Consider the following 17,954-nt stretch of genomic DNA (forward strand, 5'->3'; position numbering starts at 1 on the left):
ACCCTCAAAGACTGGAGAACAAGATACTGTACAGTAAATTGACATTTCTCTGTGTATATATATCTGGATTTAGATACTTGGCATACCTCTCCACTTATGGAGAAGCGAGAGGAGTAGTCATTCCTACATTTGTCCCTGAGCTTTCTTCCCATTCTGCTACCTTCTACCTGGTTTTGCCTTCCCACCTCATCTTTTTCTGTTCTCTCTTATTTTCCTTCCTTCAAATCTTTATATCATTGCATGTTGTTTTCTTTCTTCCTTTTCATTTTGGCACTTTGTATATTTCTCATTATTATTCCTAAGTCAATAAAACGGGCTTTCCTGTCTTGTAGAGTCAGCCTGTTTGGAGACATCACCTGTGATGAGTGATTTCCAGAAACACTGACTCAGTGGAGTCATGGAACAATAATGAAGGTTAGCTGTCCAAAGGTAATTAGAAATCTCTCTAGTATTTTATTACCGTGGAAGCCTTGTTCCTGCCAGCGATGGTCTTGTTAAGAAGATGCCAACTCTCAAGGAGACAATTCAGTAGTACAAGTTATGCATTAGTAGACTCCTAAGCAGAATGTAATAGATCACAAAACCAGACAACACTTAATGCCCTTCTTGAAATAGAATTGGAAAGCAGTGATCCTTCATTGCATGTAAAATATTAGAGAAATGATCTTGTAAAAATGATTCAATAAATCTTAAGTTAAATCTCTTTTTAGATTTGCAGATCCTAAACTGACGTTTATGCATATATAGGAACAACTTGAGGCAACAGATGCTGTAAACTTCGCAGAAGCTCCTATAAGCCAGTAAGGAAAAAAAAAAAAAAAAAGAGTTGATTTGCCAAGAGAAGCAACTACTACTCCCTATATCACAAAAAAATTTATACACTATGCACAGTGAAAACCTAGAGAGATTATTTTTTAAAAATGTTTTTATTGAGAATTTGAATTCAACTGGGTTTGCAGAAGTGTTGATGCAGAACTCTGCCTGATATTTTGCTCAGCCGGTGCAACAACGGATGAGAGCTGACACTGCTAGAACACCACAGGTGGTTGAATATACTGGGAAAGATGCATTTTGCTGGGAACTTTGAATTCAAGTTTTCCTGTGAATTGTCACAAATATGATTCAAGTACCTTTGTGTGCTGATGCAGGGTTTTTTGGTGTGTTTTTGAAAATTCATTGCCATTTATTGCTTCAGCTGAGTTTGAGGAGGCTTATCACCATTCCTTAATCCCTTTGCAGGTTTTCAAAAAAACCTCTTTATATATTGCTTCATGTTAAAAGTTGTCAGCACCATTGGCAAGCACTAAAGATGAACATGAAGGAGTTGTACTTTTCTGGATGTGATTGATTTTGGCACAGTGCTCGTTCCCATGGCTAAGCCCTGTGTGCACTGCTGTTCTTGATGGGTTCGTTATGTGTGTTTTCTCTTTCCAAGGTATTATGTCTTCGCTGTGAAACATTCATCCAGACCCAGATTTGGCAAACAGAGTCTGAATCTAGCAGCATGCTGGTTTCCAGGAAAAAAATAATTTGTTCCTTTGGAGGGAGGGAAGGGATTTAGATTTTAAAATGCTTCATTGTGTTTTATAACACAAAACTTGCTTTACATTTGTGTATGTAACATTTCACAGGCAGTTGCTTAGAAGTGACCTTGATGTTCATTGAGTAAATTATAACATATTATGTGAAATTTCAAGTTCTGTTTTTAAATGTTAAATTCTTAGAGACTAATAATAGCTTCAGAATTTCAATGCTCTTAACGTGACTGTTGAAAATATATTTTCCTTTCCAGCTAAGAGCAGTATTAAGTGAAATTTTTAAGCATGTTTTCCCCTCTAGGAAGTTAGCCTTGAAATTATAACATGGCTAAGGAGACTATGTAAAGACACAGGTATTGTACATAATCTCCCAAGTTGTCTGTGAGAGACTTAAGAGGAAGCAGAAGTGATTTAATCTAAATTTTAGATTGTGTTTATACAGACAGAAATCCCTATATGGGATTAAACTGAAGGTGCATCTGGTTCACTCTTCTGTTCTAACAGAGGCTACAGCAAAACATCAAAGCACGTCATATTAAACAGGGGTAGGATTTAATCGCCTCCATATTTGTTTTATTTCTCATCTCAATTTGCTAATAAAGTATAGAGCTCCTCATGAATATGACACAAGTATGAAGAGGTATTAGTATTTAATACTATGCTAACAGTCAGTCTCCAGCCAGATCTTCTCATGGTACATGGAGTGAACAACATAAGTAGCTTCTGAATATCAATAGATTTGTATTGCTAAGCAAAAAATATATACTCCTAAAAAATTTGAATGACCAGTGCTAACTCTCAACGGAAGTGTTTATATTTGCATTGCAATATAAGCAATTAATTTATTGCCGGTTGTCTTTTGACTTCTGTAATACTTTAAGATAAATGGATGTTTATCTGCAAAACCAAAATCCGTCATGGCCAGGGCAGATTTGTGATAAAATGAGACTAGCTCACTAGTGAGCTTGGAGGCTACAGGGATGTGTTTTCCAGGAATGGCTACCCAGGGCTTCAGTATACCAATCCACACTTCGCCTTTTTATCTGGGGCATAATTTACTTTGCTTTACATAATACTGACGTTCTGGGAAATTGTGCCTTCATGAAAGGTCTTTTAATGATAATAACGAATAGTTGGGTGTGGGTTTGTGTCAGTTTAAGAAACAAAAGATTGCTCCACAAAAATGTATATTTAAAGGAGGGCTTCATATTTTGTTGATTCCAGGAAACTTTTGATTAAACATAGATTAAGGATACCAAGTACACAGTGCAGGAATCTGAAATTCTGCGTACTCCGATTCATTCAGGGAGTGATTGCAGCAGTGATGCCCTCCTGGTTTTAATCTCACTGTGAGTACTGGGACTTGGGAAGAGCTGTCTATTTTTGTCCTCAATATTTGCTGCTCTGAAGCTGCCAGCTTAGATGCCTGTTCTAGGGTGAATGATTATCACTATCTGTTAGGCCTGAGGAAAAAACGGTTGCACAGAAAATAGAAAGCTGAGTATATTTTTATAACAGAATAGTTTTGAAATGAAAGTAATTCTTCTGTTTCTTGTACTATTACTTCATCTGCTGATGAATAGGGAATTGCATATTGCAGTAGTTCTTATTTCAGTCAAATCTGTGAAGTTATGGTACAGACTTCAAGCCAACAGGATTTGTGTTTTAACAAGTCAGAGTCATTATTATTAGATGATTATATTAATCAGTGTGGTGAGTTTCTGAACTTTGTTATTCCAGTTAAATACGACCTTCTAAAAGTTAAGGGTTTGAGTTTGTCTTGCTGAGTTATTCAAAGCCATTGGGATGCAGCTTTCAGCCAATGTATTTCTAATACAGCTATTGGTTTAAAAAAAAAAAAAAAAGACAATTGTACATTTTAATCTTCTATACTGCCAATATTGAAGGAAGTCTCTCGTCTTTTTTTGCTCAGTGAGATAACTTGGCTGATAACCTTTGTATAGTTCGGGGACTTACTTCATTGCTTTCTGAATAGAGTTTCTGGAGAGTATAGATTTAGATTACAATGTCGAATGGCCATAGTGCCTCAGGGAAATATGTTCTCATTAATGGACTTGTTAATGATTATCATTGAAGAGACTCTAATAGTATCAGATGTAAACGTTGTCACAGCCCTCTATCTTTATCGTGCGGATATGGAAATGCATCATTAATTCACACAGACTGATTCTCAGAGCTGTGCAAATTGATGCAGTATGATAATGTCTGAAGGAAATTAAAAGCTGTGCATTATCAATTTAATATTTCAGATTCCTATTTCCAATTAATACAGTCTAAGAGATAAGAGGAATTGAAGCGCGACAGTAGTATGGGTCATTCAAAAGAGATCAAATTCAGACTATGCTTCTGTCAGTTCCAGCTTCACTATGCTCCTTTGCATCCTCTGTGAGAGGGATGTGACAAACACAAACTTATATCAGCGAAGTCTCTCGGCTGCAATGTTAAAAACATATTCTAGAATAGTTTTTAAACAATTTCTTTATCAGAAGATACTTACCTGTATTCAAGTATGGTACTATCTTACTCCTTTGTCTTGACTTTGGGTTTATTCATAATGCATCGAGTGCAATAAATCAGAATCTCAAATTGGTAGCTTTAGACACTACACATTAATAGCATATTTGTTAATTATTTGTTCAAATGTTATAGGAATTTCATTATGAATATTTGGGTTGTGGTTTGGGGGTGGGTGGGTGTGAATTTTTTTTAGTAGAAAACATCCTGGATTATTTCTTTGTTGTAACCATCTGAAACATCAGATTTTCAGAACACATAAGAAATGTGATGTGTTTTTCTATGCAAATGTGAAGGTAAGCTTTTAGAGATAATAATGCACTTATAACTGTGTTGTTACTTGTGTTGGAAATGGTAAATAGATGGGTGCTATGACAGAATCATAAAGTAGCTTTTCGATGACTTGTTTTGATATCAGACTGTCCTATTGGATGGGTCTTCCCAAATCGGGGGGAGGGGAAAGTGGAAAAGCAGATTTTACAAATGGTGTAAAAGGCAAATGGGATATCCCTAATGACAGATAAACATTGTTAACAAAATATGGAGATACTATTTTAGATCAGTGAAGAATCAACAAACCCCTGAACTAAGCATGTACATCAAACTAGGGAGTAATTGATCTCATACAGAAGAAAAATCACAGGAGCAGGTGGAATAATGAAAAGGTGAAAAGCACACTACTAGAATGCTAAATGCAAATAGATACATAGATTCTCTCAAGTCTACTCAATTATATTCCTATTGAGAGGAAAAGGCTGGAAGAATGTTTTTTGTGTTTGTCTCTGTAGCATAAAGCAGTTACATCATTAGTCTGTTACAAACTATGAAACTTTTTTATTAGCAAAAAGCATTTGAGAAATTGAGGAAAGGAATCAATTATGGTCCAATGGGTACAGATGAAAGATTATAGAAAGTGAGGTCTTGCAGAACTGGAAAAGATGTAAAAATGAGTATTGACAAAGGAAATTTACATCAGAGGCTCTTCTTTCGTGCAGGACAGCAGTAAGGGAAGTCATGTGTGAAATCAGATCTTAACACAGCTATTGCTGAACATTCACGCTTAGTGCTATGCTACCAGCAGCTGCTGTTGAGACACCGCTAGCTGTGACTGTCCTGGCTGGGATCAGGCAGGATACAGGTAAGGTGCCGCAGTTAATGCTACTTACTGCTGATGTAGCGAGTGAGCAGAAGCTAAAACACAAAAATGTTCTTCAGTGAGGCTTCAGTCCTTTTAGCTTCACAAGAAGAAGAAATCCTGAAGAAAAGCTTTATTTCTAGTATTTCCTGCCCACTCTGATGTACACTTGAGTCTCACGTTGCTTTTAAGTTATTGATAAATCTATGAAATGAAGTATTCTGATTACTTATCTTTAATGAAATCATGCAAACATCTGAGATTGGGCCAGTGCTGCTACAAAATGTCATTTTATTAAATTTCTTCCATAAGGCAAGAGAAGAATCGGTGCTCTTTTCTGAAATCTTACATATTCCTCTGGCATTATTCTTACTACAATACACTGTGCTCTTTTCTGAATTCTCAAGACTGAAGAATAATGCTCGCTTGCTTCCTCTCAGTTGTTTGGACATCATCTTTTGTAGGGGGCTGCCAAGCCTTGCAGATTTTTGACAATGTGGAGCGTGCATTGTAAGGTCTGTAATGATTACCTGGCTTGCTGTGAAAATTTGGAGAAGTGAAACATTAGCATTTTTTGTGCCATGTTAACTCTACTTTTCACAAAGGTAATTCTCTTTCTCTCTGTCTCTCTCAGTGATTTGATGTGGGTTTTATGTTGCAGTCTGTGCAAAGTATAAAATTTGCCACCTATTCATCTCAGTCTCTGTCACACTTCTCACCTGCTTTTAATTTCCCCTTAGGAAGTCACTTTCTATCCCCATTGCACGGTTCTAATTTTAACAATTGCAGTCCATCCAGAACTGTTTTCCCAAAGAAATATTTCACTGCACACATCACTTAGTGTGTTGATATTTCTTGTTAGTATGCAGCGTCAGGTTAGCACCTCTAGATAACCTTGATAAATTAAAAATTGGCTTATCAATATTCAAACAACCTAGCTCATTTATCCAAATGTCTGACTTCCTTTCTGTCAGAGCTGAGCTAAAAAGGCACTGCAAAAATAAATGGAATTAAAATTGTATATTTTCCTTTTAAACAGAAATTAAATCAGTCTGCTGCTAATGTCACCTTAAACACCATGGTTTAGCAACAGTGAAATAATATACAGTGGCAGATATATCACAAAATGTTAGTTTTCATTAGACAGTTATTTTCTGAATAAAGTGTACATCTAATCAACACTTTATTAGGAAAATGTGGGAAAGGTGGGTTTGATCTGCCCAGTTCTTTGTACTACTGTTGAGTCTTGCTGATTCTTCTATGAAATTTTTGAAATTTATAGAGCTTTATATCGTCCAAAGGCCTTGGGAGCAGGTGGGGTGAGTGTCTCCTGAACTCATCTTCTTTTAGCATACCGACAGCTGCATAATTTTCCAAATCGGATGTCCCTTCATTTTGTGCTTCATTGCCTTTGCAGCTTAGAAATGCTCAAATGCCCCTTTGCGTAGGCACAACAATTGTTGTACGGTAGTTTTCTGTAACTGTCCCACTCAGTTAATCATCTGCTTTTACTGCCTTGGACCAGTCTTTGTGTCTGTTGCCCGTCATCTTGGTTTTGCAAGTTACAGGATAAGTTATTTAAGGGAAATGACAGTGTTGTTTTGACATTATAACAAAAATCTAACAGCATGTCACGTGAAAGCATAGGCTTAGAGAAATTCACCAGGCCAAGGTTTTCAAAAGTCGTGGTGATTTTGGGGCCTGTACTGCAGTGCCATAAAATAGATCTGGTTGTCAGTAGGCAGATGGGCAGCAGCATTGTCACTGAAGAGGCTTCTCATCTCACTTTGCTTGAGAACGGCGCTCTCTGATGTTCTGGGTATTAGGCAGGGATCCTGAAGCTCCAGGGTGTTCTGTGATAAGTTCCTAAAAACATTCACGTGCTCATTTCTCAATGGCTTTCTGTGGATGAAAACTGTCTGCATCGTCAGTCAGCAGAAGGCAAAAATGAAGCCAATCTTTTATCACAATACATAGACCTCATTAATTTATATATAGCATGAACCCTGAAGGCCCTAACTCATAAAATCAAAGTTCCCTGGGAGTTTTATCGCCTAGGTTCATTTTGTATTGTAACAGCTGTCCTGGAAACAGAGGGCTTCAGCAATTCCCTGATTTACTTCTGTTTTCAGTGATCTCTAATTTTGTGGGGAAAAGGAATTCCTTATGAAGCTCCAAAATGATTGGGGTTTCTGGGGTTTTTTTATAACTGTTGCCAACTCAGAAATGCATTTTGCTGAGCACTGCTTATGCTACTAAAGTTAATCTACATAGTTTTTTTGCATGAAGACAGTTGAAATTATTTCAGCTCTGCCAAATTAAAAAATCTAAGGTCAAGCAGTTTCCCTTTGAATTAATTTAAGCAAAACATTTAAACAAAATCTTGTGGGTTTAAAACCTTAAGTTTAAAAGTAAACATATTACTTTAAAAGTTAAAAAAAAAATATTACATAAACTATTTTTATCTGTTTGTTTTACAATTAATTTTATTCTCTAAATTTTGTGTGTCTGTGAAAAAAAATGAATTATTTGCACAGTACTAACAGCTTAATTAACTGATAAACTGATTCAAGCACATTTTGTATCCCTTGACTGCTTCCACGACACTCCCCTTACTTGAATTTGACATAGCTTTGTAACAGAAGCCCAATCAGATATGGAAGACAGAGTCAATGAAAAGTAATTTTCAGGAAAGTCCATTCCAAGATTTGAAAGTTTTCCTGGAAAATATGCAAAAGGATCAACATTTTATTCTTGAAAATGTCCTAGTAATTTAAAAAGGTGTACCTAGTAAATGAGTTTCTCAATTTTGCAGTTGCCCAAGGATATGAATATTAGAAAATTTTAAGGCTATTTTCTTAACTTCATTCTTACATTAGAACTTGCAAATTGGTGTTTAGTAACTCCTGAGAGAGTCTTTATACCCCCCCTAGTTTGAGTTTGATTAATGCCCTAGGTCACTCATTGATTCTTCAGCTATTCTTGCCTTCCCCCACCCCACCCCAAGGGCAGTTATTTTAAAATTAAATAAGTATGAGATGGGTGTAATTGAATCCTGTCAAGATTCAAAGGTTTGTTTCACTTTAAAAGCTCAGTAGCATTGTTGCTAATTTTAAAGGAACCAAAGAAAATGCTTCAGACAGTGTATATACACCATGGAGAAAAAATACAAGAGGAAATGCAGGCAAGGAACTGCTGTTCAAACTTTTTTATCTCAGTAGTTGTTGCACTTTAATATAAGATAAATGTTTGTCTGTGTTTCCTAGTGGGATTGGCAGTACATTTTTAAGAAGTGAGCAATTGCAAAGCATACACAATAGCAAAGATGCCATTTGATACCATCAAAATCTTGCTCTACTAGTTTCACTATAGAAATGTAACATAGGAATGACCTTATTATATGGGTTTGCATCAATAACTTCTTTGTAGTTTTGTCCAAACACACATCTACATTGGATTCAAGCTGCCAATTTTAATTCTATAAAGCAATGGCTTGTTTTACTATCGAAACAGTGCAGAGAAGCAGCGCTGTCCTGCTGCTGATGTTATTGTTCACCAAACAGCTTTTCAGAAGCAGGAAGAAAAAAATGTGCCCATTTCAGAGTTCATTATCTGTGTTTAGGAAGTCTGGTACTTCTTTAAATTGCTAGCCCTACAAAGTTATGTTTTGTACGGTTAATCCATACCTGTTCAGTTTATCACACTGCTCAGTTGTGTAGTTCCTGCAGGGTAGGCAGGTGCCCTTGAGGATGTACGGTTGGAAGATGCTCCGTGTCCTCTGCTTGGTAACTCGTTTCCTTCCACTGCAAGAACCAGTTTTTCTGTAGGGTTTGGCATTACGGTGTAGAATGGAGTAAATCATAGAATCTTTAAGGTTGGAAAAGACCTCTAAGATCATCAAGTCCAACCGTCAACCCACCACCACCATGCCTACTAAACCATGTCCAGAAGTGCCACATCTACGTGTTTTTTGAACACCTCCAGGGATGGTGACTCCACCACCTCTCTGGGCAGCCTGTTCCAGTGCCTGACTACTCTTTCGGTGAAGAAATTATTCCTAATATCCAATCTAAACCTCCCTTGATGCAACTTGAAACCATTTCCTCTTGTCCTTTTGCTAGTTACTTGAGGAGACCAAGAAATGAAAGCACCTGAAACGAAGAGCAGGCGAGGAGGGAGTGAATCCTGGGACACTAACCAAAGGATGGAAGTCAAGACTGTTCTAAAGGTACAAAATATTTCTGTGTTTGAATAACAGCAAAGAGGAGAGAAAACACAATTACCAGTGACAGAAGCTTGAAATATCCAGACTGGAACACGATTCAGTGGGTAGGAAGCTTTGGTAACCACAGTAGCAGTAGGCGACTTCAGCCTCTGAGTTACGCATCGTTGCAGCAGGAATTTAGTAGGCCAGTGGTGGAATTTGTGCTTGTCCCTTGGAAAAGATAAAACAGACCCTAAGGATGATAATGTGGAGGAGAAAGCTCTCTCTGAGTTTGAATTTTAATAGTAAAACTACAGTTTGCACACAGCTTACTCTCTTGTATGAAACTAGTCATAAGTCTGTCCAAGAAAGAGTTAAGAACAGAACCTCTTTGCTTTCATTTTGCAGTTTCACATTAGCTTAGTTCTGTGAAATGCAGATATTCATGATAGTATATTGGAAGCTGTGCTTACTTGGTTATGTGTATACTATGTATTTCCTTTTAAACAACATTTAGATTTCATTGTAATTCAAATTTTGACTTTAACCTTAATATCTGCAGTTACTAACTGCTCTCGCTACTTAAACAGTATTAACAACAGATCTGAGCAAATATCTGTCTGTATCGCTTTGACTTTTGCAATACCTGGAATGTACATTATGGTTTTAAATCAGGTCTAAGAACCTGATTGAGAGCTAGGCGTCTAAAGCTAAGAGGAGAATATTGTCTAACAAAAGTCATGGTAGTTATGTACAGGGAGGGATTTCTAATAATCTTTTTACCTAACAGATGTCAGCTTCTTCCTCGGAGTCACCAAAGGTCTGGCCAAAACCCATGTGCCCTGACTTTACCTGTCTATTTCTTCCTTGAACATCCTTTAGCAGAAAACCCTAAGCCCCTTGCAAATATTGAACTTTATTGTATGACGGTGATGGTGTTCTGAGGCGTGGAGTAGTGATGTAGCCTGTCAAATCAAAGAGGCTGTCAGTGGCAAAACCCACAATATCTTGTTTCCTCTGTCTCTTGCCCCTCACAGCAAAAACACTAAGAATGCCTTTGGGAAACTTCAGGGTGAGGGAGGGAGAGAAAAAGTATGAAAAATAAAACTAGTTTTTAGTTGTATTAGTTTAGGTTTTAATAAAACAAATATCCTTTTTTTTCCTCATACACAAAGTGAAGATCCGTTACCTCAAAATATTGAAACCTTAAGTCTGAATTCAAAAGTGTGTTTAAATTTTTTTTTAAAAAAAAACTAGTCAGCTTATTTCCCATAAAATATAAAATCGCAGAGTATTGGTTTTGTCTTTAATAATAGAAAGAAGGAATCACATTTTTTGATGGGAATGTGGAGGTGGAAAACCAGTATACTTCTTGTCTTTCATAAGATCATGTGTGCTGTAGGGTTAACATAAACAGTAAAATACAGAGTATCTGTAGCCATATGGGAGGGGGTGAACATGGTGGCTGGATGGATTATTATTATTTTTTTTTTCCCCAAAACTGAATTTCAAAGGATGACTACACTGGTAAATAAGTCTGCGGGAGCTGCTGGTGGGAGATGCGTGTCAGGGTTTGATAGGAAGATGAATTGTACTATTTTGTGAATTTCTTTAAATGTCCCACTAAATCTGACAGAGAGCAATTTGGCCGAGATATTAACCCTAAACTATTTACTTTTGGATGCCCTTTCCATTAGATAATGCTGATCAAAGAAATGAACTCACTTAATGATGCCAATTAAGCTTTTCCTTAATCTCTGATTGTTAATGACTTTGTTCTATATTAACTACCATATGCATTTGCAGGACTCCACAGATGAATATTTACTGCTGTTGGAGGTTTCAGTTTCTCCAATAGCTGGCTTGCTTGATAAGGCCGTGTTAAGATATATATTCCATAGTGAATTTCACAGGATTTTTAAAATCTCTTTTAAGCCTACAAAGATGCTGAGCAAATTGTATTTTGGGAGCATTCTTGGTTTATTGTGAGACCCAAGTATGTTTGTGCTAAAGCAATAACTGGAGTGTTTGGGTATTATTAGTAATCCAGACTTAGAAAAAAATATTTAAGAATTTACAATATCCTTCTGCTGTAATTAGTGCATATCTCTTAAATATTTCTTAAAATATTCTCTTATTCTGTCTATAAATTTTCTTCCATGAACTAGAGCTCCTTCAATGTAAGTGATAATAATGGTGGCCTATTTCTCATCTTAACCAATTACAGGTCTGATATGTGAATCATCACGTATTCTTTGTGTAATTGCCATTTCTGTCTTATACTTCATGTTTAGATGAAGTAATAAAAATTCTAGGCTTTATTTTGGCCAGGGTAAAACTTATGAGAAGATTTCAGTGTAGCTTCTGAAGAAAAGAGAATAGCTTGAACTGAAGAGGTATTAATTTCTACTCTAAGTTTCCTCTGGCATTTATGGAAGCTGATAATTCTTAGAATTAATGTCCAAAAAGGGAATTAGTAACACAAGGATAAAACATATCTTGTATTCCTTCTCACGGACGTGTACACAATCACCATAAGGTAAGTAGATATATGTCCTTTACCTTGACAGGTATGTAAATTATATCCTGGTTTACTTCTGTCATTTTTGTGCTTTGTGATGGGTCTTTGACTTTTCGACTTATGAGAAGCAAAATGCTTGGCAGCCAATCATTTTGGTGGGTGACCACATCTGCAAATGATACTAATTAATGAAGTTTCCTTGCCTTCTGCAAGGAAAGCCTAATTTACAGTTGCATTAAGATTCTAGCCCTCACTGAAGAAAGTACTATCTAGTGGGATTTCTTTCTGTAGGGAATACTGAAAAAACCAAAACAAGGTAATATTTTTAATTTTTTCTAATGTAACTAAATTCATACCTAAATGGAGATGTTTCTGCTGAAAGGTATGCAAGTAAGAACACTCTGTACACTGGGCTTCACTTCTGAAACTTAATTAGACTGCAGTATTAGCTTGAATGTCAAGCTTGACCGTGAGAAAGCCTACTAATGAATATGAAATCAAGCACGACTTTGGAATAAACTAAGAAAAAGGTAAGTTTTGCTTTAACACCTTTGTTCTCATAAGTTGTTGGGTTGTTTATGATCACGAAAATATTCACGTGTGAAAAAAATAATTTCTGGCTAATGATCTGGAATGCATTCCCAGGCACATACGGGAAAGCACTAAGACTGCTGGAGAATGACCCGGTCGCTTCCCGAGTGGGATGGCAGTGGTCCTCCTGGCCTTCTCCTTCATCTCAGAGTTCTTGCTGTGTCTTCCCTTGCAAAGCACCACTCTCCCTCAGCAGAGGCCTCCCCAGCAGGAGTGTATTTCTTTTGGCAGGTTGGTGGGGGATCTCTGCAGACCTGCCAGCTGGGCTGGGTGCTGATGTGCCGAGGTTGGAGAGCCCCAGCGTGTATCTTGGGTCCCCTGAGCTCCCTGGGGCATCCTCCCGTCTGTGCCTCGGTGCATGGAGTGCAAGTAAACCCTCAACAATTTAAACTTTTTAAATACTCATAGGTAAGTAATGAAAATCCTCTTTAGACAATTAAAATGCTTAGCTACTAGCTAAGCAGCTGATTGTGGCCAGCCAGTGCTGGCAAAGATTACTGGTGACTTTTATTTTAAAATGAGAAATCTAGTAACTGAGACTTGCTAGGATGAGAAAAACATTTATTTGCCTTAATATGTTGTATTGTACATATTTTTTCACTTTAATGATAAGGGTAGCCAAAAACCATGAAAAAAACTATAATTAGCTCCAGCTACATAAGTATAAATCCATATGCTAGTTAGCCTTTAGAAAAAGAGCCATTTGTGTTAAATTCATTAAGTATTTCCCATTAAAACCCGAGCACCCTTGAAATAGTTTGACACAGAAAAACTGCTGGAGCGTTTGCTTGGATTTGGCTTGGTGCGCTCCCAGCCTTTGTCTTCACTGCAAGCGTTGCTGCCAGTTATTTCACCCAGCCTAGCCACAGCCTTGGAGTCCAGAGTGATTTGATTAACAGATGATGGATTATGCTAACTTGAACTGTGGCTTGTGGTTGAAGTCCCGCTGCATTATTACTTTGGTTCTCAGCAGAGTTTGAATATTGTGCCACAGCTCCTATTAGGCTGACTAGTTCAGATTTGAAGCATTTTTTAAAACTAAGTTAGAGATATCAGTGATTGGATGGGAGTTTGTTTATAGAAAATAAATACACGTATAGCTTTTGCTAATACTGCAATGAAAGAAGGCTGAATAAGGATATGAGTAAGTCACTCAAATGTAAGCAGCTCATCAGAAATGTTCATAAAATTGACAACAAATTCAGCTTATGAGACCGGAGCGTTTTCATGCTGATGTGTCTGAGTAATCTTGAAACAAGCTGCTGCTCTTTTTTTTTTTTTCCTGTTTATAGTAGAAAAATCTCCCCCAAAATCTCCACGTGTTTTTTTCCTCTCAAAGCACAGACACTGAAAAGAGTGATGAAGGAGGATGCTAAAATATGAATAGAAGTTATAATTATAGCAGCCTCTATTCTGTTGAAGCAGAGTTCTCCATGTTATCATGAATTTCTAAGCTCTCTTCAGAAGCTACAATACTGAACCTAATTTATTGTTAGTTTTGTTTTGAAGCAGTTTGGACCATAACTTAAATTATTTGATTGACTGAGTTACCTAGGTGCATGTTGAGTCCTCCACAGTTCAGGTCAGGAACTGCCTACTATATTTATCCCTTTGTCTTCAGGAGATACTCAGTTCTTCTGCCTTTTTTCTTTTTTCTTTTTTTTTTTTTTTTTTTTTTTAAGGTAAGTGTACAAAGAATTAAAAAAAAAAAAGTTATAGCATTGAAGAAATACTTGTAATTGTGTTTTAGCAGTAGTTTCTGTCAACTTCTTGACTAATACTCTGTGCATCTCATATGGTTAATTTTTCTTAACATTGGCTAGTACACATTATTCTGCACTCTTTCCTGCAAAATTTAAATACATTGAGTGAGAGCTCATGATTTCTCCTCTGTTCGTTATCACACAGACTCAGCTTGATTGAGTCACAAGAGATGGGGAGGGTAGGAAAGAAAAGGAGAAATACACAAAAAAGAGATGATGGTATTGCCACGAATGCCTTAAAAATGCTTGTTGGAACACATAGAAATAAATTATGTTACAAAGAATATTGTGCTTCCCAACTCATGGATACTGCAATTAAGCTCCTTCTTTGTTTCCAAATCTATTTATAGTTCCTAGATTATGTGAAGTCCTTATGAAATTGTTTAGTACCCATGGTTACCAAACACATTTCATAAACTAGCACAATTCTAGTGCTGTGATGTATCAGCATTTTTTTGTAGTTTTCTGGTGCAAATCCTCACAGGTATAGATACTAAAATCCAAAAATATTTCCTGTGTTTGCACTAAGCTGTATTTAACATTACTGTTTCTGCATGGCTTTCCTGTCAGTATGGTGTTGTGGCACTTTGGAAACAGAAATAGTCTTGGCCTGCATTGTATTCCAACAAAAATTGTCAGGCTTTAGGACATACCATTTCCAAATAGATGAGAGAAAGCTGAAAAGCCTTTCTGCCTAAATGTAAAATGGAAACTGCACCTAAGCCACATAAAACTCCCTTTTTATTGTCCTTTTCTATTGCAATGTAAGCAGACAGCAGCAACTGTTGCAGCTATAATAATTGTAGCGTTAGAGGTCCTGTGATATCTTCTTATCGTGGTAGGATTCACGCTTTTTTAATGTTTTGTTCTTTTCATCTGATGATTCAGGAAATGTGTGAAATTGAGGCAGGGATGCTGTGTCTTATCAATTCTCTGTGATACAAAGATGGGAGTATTCAGCAAAGACTTTTACAGCTGTGAATGATTCCCTGTGAAGGGTTATGTGTGAAGGGAAGAAAACTGACATAATTGGCGTAATACAGTGAAATTAAACCTATTATTTCTTGATCCTATTGTTTCTTTTTTCTCCTTTTTAATGCATTAAACCATTCTTTGTTTTTTCCTTTTGTCCCTTTCCTCTTTTGACACCTCTGTTTATATATATATAATCTCACACACACATGCAAAAATTGTGTGATGCTAATGTGAGTTATGACAGAAAACAATGTTTACAAACTCTTAGTTTTATCTACTCCTTCCCTGTTTTCCTCTAACAATCCCTTCGTATGCAGTATGTGTATAGCTAAGTAAATCAAGTAGCAAAAGCCAACATGACACCCCATGTACGAGTAATTAGCAGGTACAGTCTGATTGCCATCCGAAGTGGGTAATGTTTCGTCACTAATGGGCCATTACAATGAGCGGGCATTACAGTCTCAGCACTTCTTTTGTGTAATAATGTTGTCCTGTGCGTTTTCTGTTGCTGACAACAACTTGAAGTAAAATCTCCCTAAACCAGGTAATCCACCTGATATTAATGTGCTCACTAAGGAAAAACAGTTGGGAAAAGGAAGTATTTGGAGTAATGTTAGTATTTCAGAAGTAGGTTTAAATCATCTAGGGCTTGTATTGTTTTCCACTCTAATCATGCTACTTGTTTTTAAACAAAACCTTACAAGGAATCCATTCAATTCACAGGAGAGTGACAAATCTGTAATACGTATATTCATTCCTCCGAACTGTTTATTGTATTATTGCAATTCATCTCCCCCTTCAGATCTGTGTGTTATACAGTAAACACAGCAATTGGGAACACATCTGAAATGCCTATTGCTCAAAATAGATTTCGGGGCAGTGGGGGGGAAGTAAATAGCTTGTATGGAGCGTTATTTGTAGAATGCAGATTCTTGTTTCATTTCCTCATTCTCTCCTAAGCAGTACACAGGGACTGGTAGGTGCGGTGTTATTACTTATCAATGGATGAAAAATAACTTTCTGCTCACTTCTGCCAGCATTTATGCTGTCATTAGGGACTGGGAGATCGAGGTAAGCAGAATGAGGTTCATGGCCTGACAGGAGGCGGTAGCTGCCTCTGCCCCTGGCTGGGCTGTTTTCACCAGCTCAGCGTCTCCCCCGCCTCGCAGCGTGGGGCTGGGCCCCGTGCGAGTGGTTTTGCAAAGGCTGCGCAGAGTGGCTTCTGTCAGGGACGACTAAACAAACACCCTCTGTGTCTGTATAGGGTCGTTCAGGAAGAGAGACTATTTGATCGTATACTGCAAACCACATCATACCTGGAAAAAAGAGAATTTTCCCTTCTCTTTTTAGCCTGGCTGTAAAGCTTAACAAACTTGGCATAGCTAGAGCACGGAAAGTCTGTCTGTGGGAGGAACGTATCGGATGTCTTGAGATACAAGATGCCAATGGCTATGAGCCTCACTCCTGGTTTTGTATCTTCCTTGGGAACAGCATGTGAAAGCTGACCAAAGCTGTTAGCGTAAGAGAGTGTGAAGTGCCTAAGCAGAGAGCGGGCAGCTGTTCGGAAAGAGAAACGCAGTGAAAATGGGTATGTCCAAAGGACTCTGTGATCGCACTGCATTCCTCACCCAGCCATGGAGGGCCTCTAATGTGGGAAACGAGCAGCCGCGTTTGACGAATTAGCACGTGGTGAGCCTGTCAGAGGCTGCGGCGAGGGATGCCGTGCACTGGCCGAGGTGGGAAGGACGGGCTCCCTCCTCCGCTTCCCCAGGGGCAACTGCGTGGTGCCTCCAGCCATGTCAGTGCAGCTGGGCGCCCAAATCCCGGCTAGCTCTGCCCCTGAGCAGGGCCAGCATGCCAACACCCTTTGTGACAGCTGAGGCACAGCTTGGGAAACTGTTCTTCACTACCTCCTAGCTAAGGCTTGTTTCTTTGTGAACTCCAAGTTATCCCAAACTGGAACGTGTTTGTGCAAATGCTTAAGATATGCAAATCCAAGACAGTAAGGTGGCAGTATTTGTGATCTGAGCCTCAGTATACTTTGACAATCTGATCTCAGCATCTGTTGGGTGAGGTAATTGGTGTGTATTGGCTTTGTGTCTCGTGGTAGGCTGAGCGGAAAGATGAACACAGTGTGCAGATTAAGGTTAAGCCAAGAACAGCATTTCCGTGATAATTGCTGGAGGTAAGTCTGTCCGGAGCACGAGCTTGCAAATGCGACGTGTCTCCCCATGAATTGTTTACTCTTTCTTCCAGGTAACTTCATAAGTTCCGTGTGGTTTTGTTTCTTTGCGATTCATGTGGAAAAATATCTGTCATCACACTGTTCGCAGTCTCTGGACATTGTTCTTATTTAACATCACTATCATCTGGGCCATGTGAGATCACACCCATTATGGAGTTAGATGAATGAACTCTTTTAACATATATTATTTGATTCGTCTATCTAGAATGTGGGATGAGTAATTTTAACTACATTGAATGTGAATAAAGCTATACTTACAATCACAGAGCAGTAGAAGTAACAGCAGGAAAAACAGATATTTGAGAAAATAGATAATTGGTTGGAAGAAAAGTGAATGATGCCCGCTTTGAATATGAGTTTTTGGATTTATGGTGATTTATGGTTTAAAATCCATGTGGTTTTGGTGTAACTTGCAAGTGAAAAAACTAGTAACTGATATTAAATACC

General features: G+C 37.8%; 1 long non-coding RNA gene across 1 annotated transcript in view; it reads left to right on the forward strand.

Annotated features, from left to right (window-relative positions):
• The first annotated feature begins 357 nt into the window (after positions 1 to 357).
• The window catches only part of LOC142602631 (uncharacterized), a 37,896-nt gene continuing 20,299 nt past the window's right edge, over positions 358 to 17,954 (forward strand). The window contains exons 1-4 of the long non-coding RNA XR_012836384.1: positions 358 to 429; positions 9,330 to 9,436; positions 11,829 to 11,951; positions 12,316 to 12,463. This is a non-coding gene — a long non-coding RNA (uncharacterized LOC142602631). The remainder of the gene's footprint in view (positions 430 to 9,329; positions 9,437 to 11,828; positions 11,952 to 12,315; positions 12,464 to 17,954) is intronic.

The sequence above is a fragment of the Balearica regulorum genome, chromosome 7 (genome assembly GCF_011004875.1).
Source record: "Balearica regulorum gibbericeps isolate bBalReg1 chromosome 7, bBalReg1.pri, whole genome shotgun sequence".
Classification (NCBI taxonomy): Eukaryota; Metazoa; Chordata; class Aves; order Gruiformes; family Gruidae; genus Balearica; species Balearica regulorum.